This window comes from Salvelinus sp. IW2-2015, linkage group LG5, assembly GCF_002910315.2.
Source record: "Salvelinus sp. IW2-2015 linkage group LG5, ASM291031v2, whole genome shotgun sequence".
Taxonomy (NCBI): Eukaryota; Metazoa; Chordata; class Actinopteri; order Salmoniformes; family Salmonidae; genus Salvelinus; species Salvelinus sp. IW2-2015.
The window spans coordinates 25441820-25461817 of NC_036844.1; the positions used below are offsets into that span (position 1 = coordinate 25441820).

At 44.0% G+C, this 19998-nt stretch overlaps 1 protein-coding gene across 2 annotated transcripts in view; it reads right to left on the reverse strand.

Moving 5' to 3' along the window:
- LOC111964099 (guanine nucleotide-binding protein G(z) subunit alpha) overlaps nucleotides 1–19998 on the reverse strand; it is a 78501-nt gene that overhangs the window by 50197 nt on the left and 8306 nt on the right. Inside the window, exon 1 of one of the 2 annotated variants that reach the window (XM_023987819.2) lies at nucleotides 7482–7739. The exons of the other annotated variant lie outside the window; for it this stretch is intronic. The gene's annotated coding sequence lies outside the window, so the exon portion shown is untranslated. Of the gene's footprint in view, nucleotides 1–7481; nucleotides 7740–19998 lie in introns of those variants that run through there. 2 annotated transcript variants of the gene reach the window in all.

The following is a 19998-nucleotide window of genomic DNA, read 5'->3' on the forward strand; positions in this document are numbered from 1 at the left end:
GCACAGTATTTGACCTAACAGAATAACAAAGGGAAAGGTGTATCCTGCTAAAAACAGTTAACAGTAAGCATTATTTATGTGTTTACTGCATTCCAGAGTGGGTTATCAGAGTTATTCAATTGCTGAAGGAATTAGCAGAACAATTTCATAGAAGACAGTTTGATGGCTATTCCCACAGCCTGCAGGCCTAGAGTAATATGATATAACATGAATGTGTCCACATAAATAATTGTACTTCAGTGCAAGAAGAGAGGGGCATATTGTATAATTTCCCCTGTACTATATAATATAATCAATTTAAGTGGTAAAGTCAGCCAGGTCTACTCCCTACAAGGGCATGACACTTTAAAGCTGGAGCTGTCCCTAGAACAGTCCCAAGCCATTATGTCACACAATGGAGTAGCTGAGGCAATGTTAGAGATTGGTTAGCAGGGGTGAAACTGAACATAACTGTTGTTTTTCCTGTTTGATATGTTCTTTGGGGAACTTTACTGGCAGGTTATTAAAAGCCCCATTCAAAATGGCAGAAACATGCTGTGCTACGCTAGTACTGCTGTGCCAGTATTTCAAGTATGTAATATAGAATATATAATTCTAACATCAAGGCGGTGGCCCGTTCCTGTAGGTTCATGCTCTACAACATCCGCAGAGTACGACCCTGCCTCACACAGGAAGCGGCGCAGGTCCTAATCCAGGCACTTGTCATCTCCCGTCTGGATTACTGCAACTCGCTGTTGGCTGGGCTCCCTGCCTGTGCCATTAAACCCCTACAACTCATCCAGAACGCCGCAGCCCGTCTGGTGTTCAACCTTCCCAAGTTCTCTCACGTCACCCCGCTCCTCCGCTCTCTCCACTGGCTTCCAGTTGAAGCTCGCATCCGCTACAAGACCATGGTGCTTGCCTACGGAGCTGTGAGGGGAACGGCACCTCAGTACCTCCAGGCTCTGATCAGGCCCTACACCCAAACAAGGGCACTGCGTTCATCCACCTCTGGCCTGCTCGCCTCCCTACCACTGAGGAAGTACAGTTCCCGCTCAGCCCAGTCAAAACTGTTCGCTGCTCTGGCCCCCCAATGGTGGAACAAACTCCCTCACGACGCCAGGACAGCGGAGTCAATCACCACCTTCCGGAGACACCTGAAACCCCACCTCTTTAAGGAATACCTAGGATAGGATAAAGTAATCCTTCTCACACCCCCCCCCTTAAAAGATTTAGATGCACTATTGTAAAGTGGCCGTTCCACTGGATGTCATAAGGTGAATGCACCAATTTGTAAGTCGCTCTGGATAAGAGCGTCTGCTAAATGACTTAAATGTAAATGTAAATAGACCCATATGGCAATTATATTACATTGTGTCATGTATGGCACCACATGGGCAATGGCATGGCATGATGTGAGTGAGTGTGTGTGTGAGTTTAACCAATTTGTGTGTCAGAAAAACCTTAGAGCGCTCAATGGAGACGTGTGATTTACTTTGGTATGACAAGCTGATCCCTGTCATCCATCATTACAGCCAAAGTTACCAGTGACCACTGACCAGAGCATGTGAGCGGAGCAAGGAGCAGCGCGTGCCCAGTTGGACTGGAGCGCAGGGCGAGATTCTGGAGCGTCGGCCTTCCAGCCCACTCCAATTTTGCTCCAATGGCGCTCACTTCACGAGCTCAGGGCATGCCCGGCCCAGCATGTATTTGTGTGCTGCTATAGCCCCTTGCTTTAGCTACTGTAATGGAGTTCGCTAAATATTTTCATAAAGAAACACACAGGTGCAAAATCAAGGTGACAACATCAAGATGAGGAGGACCAGGAGAGGGAGTGTGGTGATGTAAAGAATCATTGCGGAATCTGAAAAGACACATATCCCGAAAGCATGATGGTGTACTTAGGACATGCTAAAATAAAGGAACGAGGTGGGCAGCTAATTACGTGTCATTGTAGCAAACTATTTATTAACAAAAAAATCTGATCTCTGAAAAGTTTCCTTCATTTTTGTTATATTATCTATACAATAATAGGTCATAATTGATTTTGGCCCATAGGCCTGGCATATTCCAACTTGCAAGGAGCTTTCTGTTTTGATTGGGTTATTTTGTCTAAAAGCCTTTAGGCCTACCTATAGAAGAAAAAATTCTGCATCCCTGCCCAGCCTGGCAAAAGTGGCCAAAAGGGTGTTTAGCATCCACAGTGGCTCTGCAAATGCTGAGAGGATATTCTCCGCTGCTGGCCGGCTCGCCTGGGACCACCACATGAGTGTGAAGCCACAGACTCTGGCCAAACTGGTGTTTCTAAAAATGTATTCAAAGTCACTGTAGACTGAGCCTAATAAGGCATCGTTTAATTTATATATAATTCTAAGTAAATCACAGCCTATATGCGCAATGTATAGACTATAATGATTTAATACAACGAAATGTTGCTTAAATGTTGAGCGCTTAATGTCCCTGACTACCAGCCTAGTGTGTCGCACTCGCAAATGCTTTACAATGTATTTCTTTGTAGGCTATAGCCTTGAAATAATTTAAATAATATAGCCTAAATAATTCATTTTTGCTCCTTCTTAGGCTCCCTGTCTGGCTCCTGACCTATTTAGAGTGTTGATATGCTGTTTAATATGACATATAACCTATTTGAAATGATGAGCGCTTCTAACATTCACCTTTTCATGTTTATTATAATACTTTTCATTTAAATCATATGGTTTCAATACTTCAAAACCAAATGGTAGGTCCAGGTAGTCACAACAATTGATAGGTGTTGGTTAAAATGTGATTTTAATGAATGGAGCTAATTTGGAGCAGCAGTTTTTTTCTTCTTGCTGTGAGTGAGGAGTGGTTTTTAGCAGAGCAAATGGAAAGACCATGGAGCGTCACTCAACTCCGCTCACACACTCTGCCCCTGACTGCTTTGGTTAAGCCACGTTTCCTCTCCTCTCAGCCCAACTTCAGGCTTCAAACACACTCTCATTGCATGGGTGATCAAGCCACATCATAATAGAGTGTCATCTAGGCTGCAAATAGAAGTGGGGAAATGTTCTAAGTTAATATTTTTAAGATCCCTGACCTGTGGTTCAGTAGTTATTTCCTGAGAGATACTTATTATTGTGTAACAGAAAATACAGACACAGAATGATGGATCTTAGGCTCCTGGATGTTTTTGTTTGAGGATATATTTAAGCAATAAAGCCAGAGGGGGTGTGGTATATGGCCAATATACCACAGCTAAGGGCTGTTCTTAAGCACGACGCAATGCAGAGTGCCTGTATACAGCCTTTAGCAGTGGTATATTGGCCATATACCACAAACCCCCAAGGTGCCTTATTGCTATTATAAACTGGTTACCAACGTAATTAGAGCAGTAAAAATAAATGTTCTATCATACCCATGGTATACGGTCTGATATACCAAGGCTGTCAGCCAATCAGCATTCAGGGCTTTAACCACCCAGTTTAAAAATTGTATTATACCATGGTCTCACCCCATGATACAAGCACGTCGTGGAACACACCTTCCACGTCGTTCATTATTTTCCAAAGAACGCATAGCTCCTCGTTAATTATCCCTTACTTGTAAGAGTGATGAGGTATATGTTGAAAGACTACTGGTTCTGTCTTTGGTGGACGTCTCCCATAGTGCAGAAGGAGCTATTACTGACATGGCAGCTACTTGAGAGAGTGACAAACATCACTATGGGTCAAGTTTCTTCTCTCTAGGGTTACCAGTATAAATCGTTGCCATACCCCAATAACGTAAAGCACACCAAGATGTGAAATGTCTGACCTACACTACATGACCAAAAGTATGTGGACACCTGCTCGTCGAAAATCTAATTCCAAAATCAGGGGCATTAATATGGAGTTGGTCCCCCCCTGTGCTGCTATAACAGCCTCCACTCTTCTAGGAAGGCTTTCCACTAGATGTTAGAACATTGCTGCAGGGACTGAAAATTTTTCAGCCAGAAAATAATTAGTGAGGTCGTGCACTGATTTCGGGCGATTAGGCCTGGCTCGCAGTCGGTGTTCCAATTCAGCCCAAAGGTGTTTGATGGGGTTGAGGTCAGTGCTCCATGCAGGCCAAACCATTTCTGTATGGACCTTGCTTTGTGCACGGGGGCATTGTCATGCTGAAACAGGAAAGAGCCTTCCCCAAACTTTTGCCACAAAGTTGGAAGAACATAATCGTCTAGAATGTCATTGTATGCTGTAGCATTAAGATTTCCCTTCACTGGAAATAAGGGGCCTAGCCCGAACCATGAAAAACAGCTCCAGACCATTATTTATCCCCCACCAAACTTTACAGTTGGCACTGTGCATTGGGCCGTTAGCGTTCTCCTGGTGTCTGCCAAACCCAGATTCGTCTACCGGACTGCCAGATGGTGAAGCGTGATTCATCATTCCAGAGAAGGCGTTTCCACTGCTCCAAAGTCCAATGGCGGCGAACTTTACACCACTCCAGCCAACGCTTGGCATCGCACATAATGATCTTAGACTTGTGTGCAGCTGCTCGGCCATGGAAATCCATTTCATTAAGCTCCCGACGAACAGTTCTTGTGCTGATGCTGCTTCCAGAGGCAGTTTGGAACTCGGTAGTGAGTGTTGCATGATTTTTACGTACTACGCGCTTCAGCAGTCCCTTTCTGTGAGCTTGTGTGGCATACTACTTCGCCGCTGAGCCGTTGTTGCTTCTAGACGTATCCACTTCACAATAACAGCTGTTACAGTTGACCGGGGCAGCTCTAGCAGGGCAGAAATTTGACAAACTGGCTTGTTGGAAAGGTGGCATCCTATGACGGTGCCACGTTGAAAGTCACTGAGCTCTTCAGTAAGGCCATTCTACTGCAAATGTGTGTCTATGGAGATTGCATGGCTGTGTGCTCAATTTTATGCACCTGTCAGCAACGGGTGTGGCTGAAATAGCCAAATCCACTCATTTGAAGGGGTGTCCACATACTTTTGTATATATAGTATATTTGGGCTTGGTTGTTGTTATGTTTGCTTGGTACACGTCACATTTTTACTCTGCATGGTCCTTATTGCACATTCTATGTGTAAACCTAACCTTATGACACCTTACACATTGAAGGTGAAATTGTTATAGATTTTAATTCATCACATTTATTATAATATCACATCAAAAATATGATAGGTATTTAGATTGAACAATGATTTTATTTGATTTATTGGGATCCCCATTACCAATGATGAATGATTGCAAGAGTGACACTAGACATGCTTTGCCTGTCTATCCTTTGTATGTAGAAGTTACACTGTAGTTACATAGCCAGAAAAATTATATATAAAATAACATTGCCATACGGTTTATAAAAAGGTGAGAAAAACACTGATCTGTTAGTAGTCTGTGTATGTAATCTTACATTTAAATAGTGACAAGCTAGTTCATTTGTGAAAGCAGATCCTGTATTCCTCCAATGTTTGCTCAATAGGCACTTCATGACATGAATACGGTATAATCACATTAAAGCCAGCCTGTATCATCAAGTGCTATAATAAATGCTAGTCTTGATTTCAGTTTGCCGTCGTCGGTGCATTTATATTCTCTTCCCGTTTACATTAATATTGCAAAGAAATTCATGCAATGTGGTCTGCTTTTGTAGGTTGCGAGGAGCAGAGGAGAGGTTTCTATTCATCTCACATCCTCTGGTTCATTTCACTATCTGTGTTCCTCCAGAGGTTCCCAAGGCATTGTGGGATTTTATTCCACAATTTTTGCCTCCATTTTTAGATGTCCGAGGGCCTGGATGTTGGCTGTTTCACTTCATTCTTTGGGCCTATCGCACGCAGCCAGTTCTCAAGTCAACATCGTCCATCATCTCCAGCTGACACTCGGCTAAACAGCCCTGTCCCCTCAATGTTTATCATTACATTCTCTCCATCTCTCCTCTCTCGTCCTGTTTTCCAATCTTTGCTCTCTTTCTTCATTTTGCTCTCTCTCCGCTGCATCAACCTCTGCCCCTCTGCCCAATCTGCCTCCCCACTGTTAAACCCCCTAGCCCCTCGACCCCTCCCTGCGCAGGTTCTCTTATACACACACACACACACACACACACACACACCTGCGTTGCCAAATAACCCCCACTCCACGAGTCATAGCAATGCTCCATTTGCGATATGAGGAATTGTAGAGACACAAAATGTCACAAATGACCCTCAGTGCTGTGGCCACTGGAGAGCAGGAAACACACACACTCTGTCACTTTCTCAGAATCACACTCGCACACACCCATCCTGGGTCAACATGGTTTTCGATCGATGTGCTGATGTTATTGTTGATGTGGGATGGCAGGCAGAGCGCTGCAAGGGCAGATGCTAAAATGCCGGTGTGAAGCCACTGCTCATCTGTCTAGCCCAGTGCCTGCCTGCAGAGCAACACTCCATGGGGTGTGTGCACCTCCCACCGCACAGTCACATTCATTGTCTCGCTAAGCCAGTCATCAGCAGATCCTACGTGACAGTACTTTTATTGGCTCTCTTACCTCTCTCCCTCTCTCCCACCTCTCTCCCTCTCTTACTGCTATCCCTCACACCTCTCTTACTTCTCTCCCTCTCTTACTTCTCTCCCTCTCTTACCTCTCTCCCTCCCACCTCTCTACTTCTCTTACCCCTCTCCCCATCTCACACCTCTTACTTCTCTCCCTCTCTTCTCTCCCACCTCTTTACCTCTCTCTCTTATCTCCCACCTCTCTCATCTCTTACCTCTCTTACCCCTCTCCCACCCCTCTTACCTCTCTCCCACCTCTCTTACTTCTTTCCCTCCCTTACCTCTCTTACTTCTCTCACTCTTTACCTCTCTCCTTATCTCCCACCTCTCTTATTCTCTCACTCTCTTACCCTCTCCCACCTCTCTTACTTCTCTCACTCTCTTACCTCTCTCCACCTCTTACTTCTCTCCCCTCTCTTCTCTCCCACCTCTCTTACCCTCTCTCCTTCTCTCCCACCTCTCTTACTTCTCTCCCTCTCTTCTCTCCCATTCTCTTACTTCTTCCCTCCCTTACTTATCTCACTCTCTTACCTCTCTTCTCTCTTCTCTCCCACCTCTCTTACCTCTCTCCTTATCTCCCACCTCTCTTACTTCTCTCCCTCTTACCTCTCTCCCASCTCTCTTACTTCTCTCACTCTTACCTCTCTCCTCGTTCGCTCATGATCGATGAGATGGACAGAGCACGCACACATCCCTATTTACCATTACCCAACATAACCATATACTGTATCTATGAAGGCTGTATCAAGGAGGATATGTACACAGACACTGGCTCTCCTAGTCCACCTACACAGAGAGGAGGGAACTGGAGAAGCAGCCTTGCCTTGGTGCCATCTCAGAACATCACCTTCATGAGGGGAAAAAAAGATCCTGTTCCTCCACTTGAATCCAATTACACAGCAACTCCTCACCCCAGCCAAACAAAGAGGGCCAACTTAGTGGTGATGACAAAAAGAAAGAGTGTGAGAAAATAAAGCAGGCAGGCTTACCGTTTCACCGTCCAGGGTCCGTTCACCAGGGATACTGCAGACAAACACTCGCATGGGAGAGATAAGCAGTGTGCAATCCACTCTTAGTCCAACATTCTCCTATAACACACTCTCTCTTCCACACATACTCTCTCTCTCTCTCTCTATCCCCCTCTTTCTCGTCTCTCTTATTATTGTCTGTTCTATTTCCTCTCTGGTTGGCTCCAAGGCAGTTGAGACACTGCAGCGGTGGGGGAGGAGGGCATGTGTGCGTGTTTGAGTGTGTCAGAGAGCGGAGGGAGAGGGAAATGAAGGGAGGAGTCAGCAGAGATAAAGAGAAGGGAGGAGTCAGCAGAGATAAAAAGAAGGGGGAAACGGACAGGATTAAATCATGAGAGAAACAGAAAGGGGAAATGGCACCAAGCTAACAGAACACAGAGTGGTGACAAAAACAGAATACAATAGAATCTGTTTGTTGCATTGCAATATGAAGGAAAAATGTAAAACATGGAAATAAAAACAGACAGAGACCACTATGAGCAGCAATAGAAAGGACTGGTTATGTGTGTTTTTCAATATATAACAACCCTGCTTATTCTCTTTCTCTGGTCTATGACAAGTCAACAGTAGGATTGGCTGTGGTTTCATTCATGTCTAGAATAGCATGCATCATAGAGAGAGCGAGAGAGTGTGCAGGGGAGATGAAGGGACGGGAGAGGAGGGATGACGCTAGGGGACTGGGAGGGGGATTGGATAATGGTGTAATGTGCTGTTTCCGTGCCAACAGTTTCTGTGACAGAGGGACCACTTCCTTTMCTGCTATTGGCTCTAACCAAGAACAGATAGATATGCTAACAAATTAAAAATACTACTATGCGATGTGAAGGGGCGGTGCTTGCTGTTCTCATCACCTCATCTATCTTTGGTAAAAACAGGCCTTCTGCTTATACCCATAACAAGGGAACAACCACACACACACACACACACACACACACACACAGGTTATATTGCTGAAGCCACTGCATGACGTTGACTGCACATCCATCATTAAGGACAAGGGCTGTGTGTGTGTAAGGAGACTCCTCGGTTTGAGCCAATAGCAGTAAAGGAAGTCTTCTCACACCCCCTGGCTAGGAGAAAGAAACCCCGTATCAGATTGCTGGGGATGTGGTGAGGAAATGAGAACTGTAATTCTTAGAACTCCTAAAGTACACCATGCTCTCAATAAATGCTATTAAATAAATGCTCAATGAATTCACTAGATCCAGTGAGGAGCAGCACATCTGGTGGGGGTAGGTACTAGTAGACATGTCTGCCTCCACTGACCCCTGACCCCTCAACCAGACCTGTTAATCCAGCCTGACAGGCAGATGCTGTGAGGGGGAGGGGGGGGGGCGGAAGCTTGTCATTGTCCCACCGCAGCCTCTCTCTCCCTCCCTGTTGGCTGCTGGGTTATGGACATAAATGAGCTAGTGCTAGCTACTCAATCTTTCAGTCTCTCTCTAGTCTCTCACTTTTTGTCTGCCTCTCTCACTCTCACCCTGTAAGGAAGACTGGACATGAGGAATTGTTAATCCGTACAATTTAAGAACCAGTAATCTGTCAAAAGAGGTAGAGAGAGAGTGAGAGAACGAGAGAGCGAGCGAGATAGAAATCAAGGAGAGGAGAATGGCTCTACCTATTTGTCTCCCCTTAGAATTCCCTAGAGGTTATAACCTCCAATAACAAAATGTGATGTGCCAAACCATAGACATAAAGGACGGGATATGGTCCAATCCACAGTTTGCCACCTAAATGATTCCTTTAATTCGTTCGAGGCATGAAAAAGCCTCCCTGAAGTTGCCTCATAAGAAAACAATGTCTTCTTGACCCAATTCATTGCCACTATCATATGCAACTTTAACTACAACACGTTCACCTACAAAAGAACCTGGTTATTGTGACCATCTTTATGCATGAATAGCATCTTGTTTTCTTATACCTAAAGGGATTTGAATATATAAGTTCCCTACATTTACATATACAGTTGATTTGACATACAATCCTGATTTATGATGCATTGCCACTGGTGAAAAGCGTGGCGTACAGTAGGGCTGGGCGATATGGCAAATCAATTATCATGATATCTATATATTTTTTCAGTTGATAACAATAATTATCACAATATTAATCAAATAATGTTTAAAAGGTGCATATCTGCTTCAGACTCAAGAATGCCTAATGCCTGAACAAACCACTAGGCAGGTAGCCTAGTGGTTACAGCGTTGAGCCAGTAACCAGCAGGTAGCCTAGTGGTTAGAGCATTGGGCCAGTAACCAGCAGGTAGCCTAGTGGTTAGAGCGTTGAGCCAGTAACCAGAAGGTAGCCTAGTGGTTAGAGCGTTGAGCCAGTAACCAGAAGGTAGCCTAGTGGTTACAGCGTTGGGCCAGTAACCAGAAGGTAGCCTAGTGGTTAGAGCGTTGGGCCAGTAACCAGAAGGTAGCCTAGTGGTTAGAGCGTTGGGCCAGTAACCGAAAGCTTGCTAGATTGAATCCCCAAGCTGACAAGGTAAAGATCTGTCGTTCTGCCCCTGAACGAGGCAGTTAACCCACTTTTTTCCTATAGGCCGTCATTGTAAATAGAAAGTTGTTCTTAACTGACTTGCCTAGTTAAATAAAGGTTAAAAAAAAWATATTACGTGAGCTACACATAAAATGATACTTTAAGGAAAATAGTTCCATGTTTGTGGCCAGGGAGCACGTACCTGGGGTCAATTACATTGATAAGCCTCTTGAAACCTTCCTTTTCGACTGTGCTAATTGGTAACATGTCCTTAGCAATGCAATGCATAATAGCATTTGTGGTGTCTTTGTCTTTTCGATGTTTGCTTGTAGGACATAAACGCTGTCAGTGTTGACTGCTTCAGGCAAACATCCCTAGATTGGCTGGTGCTTGAGGGGCGTTTATCAAGGTTTGTAGTATTACCAGACTTCGTAGCCACCTGTCTACGGCACAATTTGCACCGAACATTGCTSTGCTCTTTGTCGGACTTCAAAAATCTTCCAAATTACTGAAACAGATTAACCCTTTTTATCACTTATTTCTTCGTTGGAAGCTGCTCCTTCTCCATAGCTATCACTGCCACTGTTTTCACCTACATCACTCATTTTTCGTGGTTAATAGTGGCTACTCYATCACTCGAGATGCTAAGTGGTTTTTAGTGGGCGTATACCTCTCCACGTGCACATTGTCACTTCTCCGCACGTTCCTGCTGCGTCAGAGGTGAAATGGACTGCTGTACCTAATTATTCTATATCGACATTATCGAAAATGAATCTAACATTTTTTATATCGTTATTGAGGGAAGTAATTACCTCGATAATTATTGATATATCGCCCAGCCCTAGCGTACAGTACCATTTATTTTCAGTGTAATAAAACACAAGGTTGACCAAAAGGTACATAAAGGTTACAAGAATGTCTAAGACAGTTTTGTGGTCTATCTTTGTTATTTTATTTCTAATCCCACCTGAAAATACCAGGTATACAATCTTTGCTCTGGTGCCCATACATACTCYCTCTGTGAGTTAAAGTCACAGGGTTTTCCTCAATCTGAAGAGACAAATCTCTGTTATGCTGATGATTCTGCTGAGACAAAATGACTGTCATTGAAAGATTTACATTTACATTTAAGTCATTTAGCAGACGCTCTTATCCAGAGCGACTTACAAATTGGAAAGTTCATACATATTCATCCTGGTCCCCCCGTGGGGAATGAACCCACAACCCTGGCGTTGCAAGCGCCATGCTCTACCAACTGAGCCACACGGGACTCTGTGGATTTCCTGTAAACTGCATTTAGAATGTCTAGGTATTTGCCCTTTTGATTACATAAGAATGTGTGAGGGTGCGTGTGTGGGGAAAAAGACTGTGACATGCAAATTACATCTTGAAAAATAAGCATATCTGATCATATACAGGAAATGTATCTGAATAGACACCTTCAGGTCATGCAACCAAATTCTAGAATATAGCAAGTTCTGCATCTTGTGTTCATCATCTCAACAGAGTTCTCACTTYCATCAAATCCAGCAGAAGCATTTTCCAGCACCACAAGCACACAGCATTGGGCTGATGACAATAACTAATTGCATTTTCCAACTTGCCCGCTTGTAGACTGTAAACATAGTTTTCACAAACTGTCATAAACATGAATTTACTGGTATTGTTTAAAAGACAGAGATAAACCTTTTCATCATCATTGTTTTGACATTTTCCTGCTGTTTACAGCCTGTTTGTCACTATGAGTCCATCCTCAGTGGCCCTGCTGTGCACCCCTACTTTCATTTAGGAACAGATGCGCGTGCCAGTCCAAATGGCTGCATAAAGCACCACTCATTCATAGCAGTGATTGTCCATTGTTACGGATACAAGTATTCTGTGTGTATCCTGTGTGTATTTTTGTTCTACTTCTCCCCTACTCACAGGTGACAATCATCATTCCCCAATCAGTCATCAATTAGTCGCTAATCGGAAGACACCTGCTCCTTTTCTCCTACCCAATCACAGTCCCTTTCCCTTGGTTTAAAAACCCTGTCAGTTGTGTTCTCTAGAGCTCAATCTCTCTGTCAATGCCATATGTCTGTAGATCCATTGTGTGGTTTGCAACTACATGTCACTTTGTTCCTACCTGTGAGTATTGGTTTTGTTATGGTGTTTGAGTGTTTCTTTGATAGTGGAAAAAGGGGGTAACCAGACAGTTCGCCCATGGGCATACACTACCCGTAGGTAAACTTTGTTAAAAACACTAGTTAGAACTGGGTGGACCACCCACTGTATTTTTGGTTAGTTAGTTGTTGGTGAAGTAGGCTAGTCTAACTTAGGGGTATTTTTGGATACTTATTATTTCTTTCCTTGGGTCCAGCTCAGCCCCTTTTCCTGCCCCCCTTTACCGTGTGTTTAGAAATAAACCTTGAGTGTTTGACGGTAATTAAGTTGTCTGTTATTTTGTTCTCACCGTTACTTTGTCACTGTTATAATTTGCATGAGTTGTGGGACCCATTGCCATCCACCCTAGACTGTCGGGCCAAAGGGATTTGTAACACCTAGTCAGTTGTACAACTGAATGCATTCAACTGAATCTGTCTCTTATACACATCTAGATGTGTATAAGAGACAGCTGCCGGGCCAAAGGGATTTGTAACATCCATCATTACCCATCCCCCCCTTCTCTCTCTACTACTATTGCTCTGTCTCTCTCTCTACATCCCTCTGACTTTGTCTCACCCTCCCTCTGTTTCTCCCCTTCTCTCTCAGATGGTCTCTGTGCCTCTCTCCCAGCTTCATGTCTCCCTAATCCTTAATCCTGTGGAAATCGGTCGGGCAGAACGGGGCAGCTTTGATCAAGCTTTCATATCAGACGAGGTAACAGTGTCGGCTCCCCTGGATCCCACAGAACCCTGGATCCCAGCAGTACAGAGTGGGGCTGAGGAGTACACCCAGCCTGCCCTGGGAGACAGACAGGCTCGCCGCCCGCCTGCACTGCCACCTCAGCTACAGCATCTCCATTTCAAAACATTGCATCATCACACGGAAGTAGCATCAGTGATAACTGAGTAACCATGCAGTATCATTTCGTTATGTGATATCTGCATTGTTGTTCCACTTAAGGCAAGCAGAGGCTTTGTTTTGGAACATGATCTTCCGTCAACAGACAATGTGACTAATATTTTTATGGGTCTTGTAAAACGTCTGTTGTCGATCCCGTCCCTGAGAATGTGTTTCGCATCTCGGCACTGGTGTCTGGCATTGTGTGGTACAGCCAAGGATAATACCTGCTACTCGTCACGTGGCAGGGATGTCACAACACCTGCTCGGTAAGGTGGCATAAATGTGGCACGAACGGGAAAGCTAGACTCCTTTTAAAGAACAGGTTTTAAAGGACATCGACCAGAGAAAGGTCCAGACACGGCTTCCCCCAACACTGTCTCAGACTCCAGTCCTTATCATAACCACATACCATTACTATGGAAAAGAAAACTAATCTCCCAATCGCTGCGATTTTGTCCGGCACCCAAACATAGAGTTTAGGCTGTTGTAAATGGGTAAAGCATGTCTTGCGATGCGATGACGCAAAAGGTTAACAGTCTGGGATGTAAACAAGCAGATAGAGGAAAATAGGGCCTAGCTGTGTTAAAGACATGCACTTTGGCGACTTGTAAGTATTTCTTAAACCTCCCCCTTTGGGCTGGATGTGTCATTGTTTGTATGAACAACACAATCTATGAACACATTTACAAAATCCCTAGTTTGAAAGCTGACTGTTTTTCTGGAAGCTGTGATGAGCCCTTTTCCTTACATTTTCCCCCACGTGGGCCAGCCCCTAGCAATTAGAGTTCTATCCAATGAGCTTTAGCCCCTTGCCATTTAAGTAACAGCTAGCAAGAGGCACACACAGCAGAGTGCAAGAGAGTTCAATGATGTGGTGCATCTGCATAGATGTAGTATGCAATTTTCAGAGACCCCTTTTGGCTTTCAAAATTACTGGCTAAAAAGTATACAAAAGTACTGGAGAATCTCTTTAACAGGGATGACTCCAACACACAATGTCTTTCCCCTTACTCCATGTGACTGGCGGGTGGGCTGGAGCGCTCTCCCTGCATCCACAACAATACTGACACTGTGCTCAGACCCCATTTGAATAATTTCAGATATGTAATCAAGCACTTTGAATCATCAACTGTGGCCCAGCTGTGTACAGGATGTGCAACACCTGATATAAAGATCTCTCTCGCTCTCTTTCTCTCTCCTTCAGAGAAGCATTGCAGAATTCGATCGGTATCTCATTTTCAAACCACTGAAATTAGCACAGTGCAGTTGGTGAGATGATCACACATTTGACTAACACATTTGATCACCTGCCAATTCATCCCTGTGCCCTTGGCTTTCATTGAACACAGAGAGAGAGAGAATCAAGTAGTCTTTCACCTTCCCTACCAGAGCTCGGAGGCACTACATCATGGCAGCCAGGACAGATGTATGAGTATTTAATGAGCAGGGATGACACATGATAAAATGAGAGCAGAGGCTGTGGGTGGCAGGCCTGAGTAACAGAAAATGTTCAATCACAGATTTGGTACGCAGGCGTGCATCAAAGAATGAGCACTTCCCCTGTTGACCTAGATCAAATCTGACTGCAGGCATCGCTCTATCTCCATCTCTATCTCTTGCACTCTCGATCTTCTCCATCCTATCTCTCTGTTTGTCCCTACATCTCACTCACTTCCTCACTGAAAAACATGTATTTATGCATAAAAAGGATAATAATATTCAGAGTCCTCTAATTAGTAGACAGACACGCAGATGATACAGCAACACACGTGTGCCTCTCCCCCAAGTCCCTGAGATAGCATTGTGTTTGTGTAGATGAGGCTGATGAGATGATCAATGGCACCATTTCAAGTAACAATCATTCACTGGATGGATCTGGTTCTCTGTTATTGCTGTGCTATCCTCCTCTGCGTTAAGGCCTGTTCCACCATGGTTTGAATGTATAGCCCGACATCTAGTGGCCAAATATGAGAATAAGGTGAGTAAAGATAGAGGCATTTAGAAATGGGTCGTTCCACCAATTCAGTGCCTTTTGAGAAGTGGAACTTAGTAAAAATAACGAATGTTTTTGATTTCACCTAATTTTGGCATTCTGTCATAAATATCACATGTTCAACTTCAGAAAAAAAACATGTCTAAAAAAAAAGGTTAAATGCTGAATTTTGGCACTTCAGCAAGCCTTTATTCGTAAATCTGATTTACTTAATTCTCCATGTGGTCTATATTAACAGCACTTAATTTGATATAACAGATTGTTTTAAATCTATATTGCTGCACAATTTCAACTAAAAATATCAAAAGTCATGCAACAGTATTACAGTTAGGCAAAAAGATATCGTATATTTCAAATATTGCAACAATAAAAATAGGACAGTATTATACATCTACAATAAATTACAGCTGCCTTGCATTTGACTCTCTGCGCCAAATGCATGTGGTGCTTATACAGTGGGGAGAACAAGTATTTGATACACTGCCGATTTTGCAGGTTTTCCTACTTACAAAGCATGTAGAGGTCTGTAATTTTTATCATAGGTACACTTCAACTGTGAGAGACGGAATCTAAAACAAAAATCCAGAAAATCATATTGGTATGATTTTTAAGTAATTCATTTGCATTTTATTGCATGACATAAGTATTTGATACATCAGAAAAGCAGAACTTAATATTTGGTACAGAAACCTTTGTTTGCAATTACAGAGATCATACGTTTCCTGTAGTTCTTGACCAGGTTTGCACACACTGCAGCAGGGATTTTGGCCCACTCCTCCATACAGACCTTCTCCAGATCCTTCAGGTTTCGGGGCTGTCGCTGGGCAATACAGACTTTCAGCTCCCTCAAAGATTTTCTATTGGGTTCAGGTCTGGAGACTGGCTAGGCCACTCCAGGACTTGAGATGCTTCTTACGGAGCCACTCCTGTATTGCCCTGGCTGTGTGTTTCGGGTCGTTGTCAGCTGGAAGACCCAGCCACGACCCATCTTCAATGCTCTTACTGAGGGAAGGAGGTTGTTGGCCAAGATCTCGCGATACATGGCCCCATCCATCCTCCCTCAATACGGTGCAGTCGTCCTGTCCCCTTTGCAGAAAAGCATCCCCAAAGAATGATGTTTCCACCTCCATGCTTCACGGTTGGGATGGTGTTCTTGGGGTTGTACTCATCCTTCTTCTTCCTCCAAACACGGCGAGTGGAGTTTAGACCAAAAAGCTCTATTTTTGTCTCATCAGACCACATGACCTTCTCCCATTCCTCCTCTGGATCATCCAGATGGTCATCTGCAAACTTCAGACGGGCCTGGACATGCGCTGGCTTGAGCAGGGGAACTGCGTGCGCTGCAGGATTTTAATCCAGACGGCGTAGTGTGTTACTAATGGTTTTCTTTGAGACTGTGGTCCCGCTCTCTTCAGGTCATTGACCAGGTCCTGCCGTGTAGTTCTGGGCTGATCCCTCACCTTCCTCATGATCATTGATGCCCCACGAAGTGAGATCTTGCATGGAGCCCAGACGAGGGTGATTGACCATCATCTTGAACTTCTTCCATTTTCTAATAATTGCGCCAACAGTTGTTGCCTTCTCACCAAGCTGCTTGCCTATTGTCCTGTAGCCCATCCCAGCCTTGTGCAGGTCTACAATTTTATCCCTGATGTCCTTACACAGCTCTCTGGTCTTGGCCATTGTGGAGAGGTTGGAGTCTGTTTGATTGAGTGTGTGGACAGGTGTCTTTTATACAGGTAACGAGTTCAAACAGGTGCAGTGAATACAGGTAATGAGTGGAGAACAGGAGGGCTTCTTAAAGAAAAACTAACAGGTCTGTGAGAGCCGGAATTCTTACTGGTTGGTAGGTGACAAATACTTATGTCATGCAATAAAATGCAAATTAATTACTTAAAAATCATACAATGTGATTTTCTGGATTTTTGTTTTAGATTCTGTCTCTCACAGTTGAAGTGTACCTATGATAAAACTTACAGACCTCTACATGCTTTGTAAGTAGGAAACCTGCAAATCGGCAGTGTATCAAATACTTGTTCTCCCCACTGTATGTCTTACAAATGGCCAAACCCTTGTGCAAACAAACAGAGCTTTGAGCTCATCTCTTTCTCACACACACACACCTGCAGTGTAAAAACACACCGACAGTGCATTCGGAACATATTAAGACCCCTTGACTTATTCCACATTTTGTTACGTTACAGCCTTATTCTAAATTTGATCACAAAAAATTTCCCTCCCTCATCAAACTATACACAATACCCCATAACAACAAAACAAAAAAACTGTTTTTTTAAACATTTTGCAACATTTACATTAGTATTCAGGCACTTTACTCAGTATTTTGTTGAAGCACCTTTGAAAGCAATTACAGCCTTGAGTCTTCTTGGGTATGACGCTACATGCTTGGCACACCTCTACTTGGGGAGTTTCTCCCATTCTTCTCAGAAGATACTCTCAAGCTCCGTCAGGTTGGATGGGGGAGATTGCTGCACAGCTATTTTCAGGTCTCTCCAAAGATCTTCAATCAGGTTCAAGTCCGGGCTCTGGCTGCGGCCACTCAAAGACATTCAGAGACTTGTCCCGAAGCCACTCCTGCGTTGTCTTGGCTGTGTGCTTAGGGTCATTGTCCTGTTGGAAGGTGAACTTAGCCCCAGTCTGAGGTCCTGAGCAGGTTTTCATCAAGGATCTCTCTGTATATTTCCCTCAATCCTGACTAGTCGCTCAGTCCCTGCCGCTGAAAAACATCCCCACAGCATGATGCTGCCACCACCATGCTTCACCGTAGGGATGGTGCCAGGTTTCCTCCAGATGTGACGCTTGGCATTCAGGCCAAAGAGTTCAATCTTGGTTTCATCAGACCAGAAAATATTGTTTCTCATTGTCTGAGTCCTTTAGGGGCCTTTTGGAAAACTCCAAGAGGGCTGTCGTGTGCCTTTTACTGAGGAGTGGCTTCCGTCTGGCCACTTTACCATAAAGACCTGATTGGTGGAGTGCTGCAGAGATTGGTGTCCTTCTGGAAGATTCTCCCATCTCCACAGAAGAACTCTGGAGCTCTATCAGAGTGACCATTGGGTTCTTGGTCACCTTCCTGACCAAGGCTCTTCTCCCCCGATTGCTCAGTTTGACCGGGCATTGACTGGTACTGGTACCTCCTGTATTTTGTACTTAAGTTTATTTAGTAAATATTTTATATTTTATATTCCAATTTGTTGTTGCTAATGTTAGCTAGGTGGCTAACGTTAGCTAGGTGGCTAACGTTAGCTAGGTTAGGAGTTAGGTTAAAGGTTAAGGTGAGGGTTAGGGAAAGGGTTAGCTAACATGCTAAGTAGTTGCAAAGTAGCAAAAAAGTAGCAAATGGCTAAAATGCTCAAGTTGTCCTTTGGGCTGCTGGATGTTCGAGTTATACACCAACTTATCCACCCAGACCAACCACACTCCTTTTGTTTTTGCCTTCAGTAACCTTCTGTCTTATGTAACCATATCATACTACATGGAACAAAAATATAAACGCAACATGTAAAGTCTTGGTCCCATGTTTCATGAGCTGAAATGGAACATTTCTGTGATATTTTATATGAATAAAAAGCTTATTGAACAAAAAGCACACTAGCTTGGTTACATCCCTGTTAGTGAGCATTTCTCCTTTGCCAAGAAAATCCATCCAGGTGTATCAAGAAGCGTGAGGGAACGTGCAATTGGCATGCTGCCTGCAGGAATGTCGACCAGAGCTGTTGTCAAATAATTTATTCTTCATTTCTCTACCATACCAACGTTGTTTTAGAGAATTTGGCAGTAAGTCAAACCGCAGACCACACGTAACCACGCCAGCCCAGGACCTCTACTTCCAGCGCCTACACCTAGCCACCCGGACAGCTGATGAAACGGTGTGTTTGCACAACTGAAGAATTTCTGTACAAACTGTCAGAGACCGTCTCAGGAAATCTCATCTGAGTGCTCGTCGTCCTCACCAGGATCTTGACCTGACTGCAGTTCGGAGTCGTAACTGACTTCAGTGGGCAAATGCTCACCTTCTATGGCCACTTGCACGCTGGAGAAGTGTGCTCTTCACAGATGAATCCCGGTTTCAACTGTACCAGGCAGATGGCAGACAGCGTGTATCGCGTTGTGTGGGTGAGCGGTTTGCTGATGTCAATGTTGTGAATAGAGTGCCCCATGGTTATGGTCATGGTATGGGTAGGCTTAAGCTACGGAGAGCACAACGAACACAATTGCAATTTATTGATGGAAATTTGAATGCACAGAGATACCGTGATGAGATCCTGAGGCCCATTGTCGTGCCATTCATCCGCCGCAACCACCATGTTTCAGCAAGATAATGCATAGCCCTATGTCGCAAGGATCTGTACACATTTCCTGGAAGCTGAAAATGTCCCAGTTCTTCCATAGCCTTCATATTCACCAGATACGTCAGCCATTGAGCATGTTTGGGAGCCTCTGGATCAATGTGTACGACAGCGTTTCAGTACCCACCAATATCCAGCAACTTCGCACAGCCATTGAAGAGGAGTGGGACAACATTCCACAGGCCACAATCAACAGCCTGATCAACTCTATGCGAAGGAGATGTGTTGCGCTGACTGGTTTTCTGATCCACGCCCCTACCTTTTTGTTTAAGGTATCTGTGACCAACAGATGCATATCTATATTCCCAGTAATGTGAAATCCATAGATTAGGGCCTGATTAATTAATTCATTTCAATTGAATGATTTCCTTAAATAAACTGTAACAAAGTAAAAACATTTTAAATGTTGCATGTTGCGTTTTTATTTTTGTTCAGTGTAATTTCAGTGTCCCGCATTAACGTTTACTATGTTTATACTTCTAGTCTATGAAACCAGGCTGAGGCCACAAATGACACAACGCAGGTCATCAATAAAGTGTACTGTCAAACGAATGTAGCTAGGGCTTGTTTAACATCTTGAAGCTGTCTT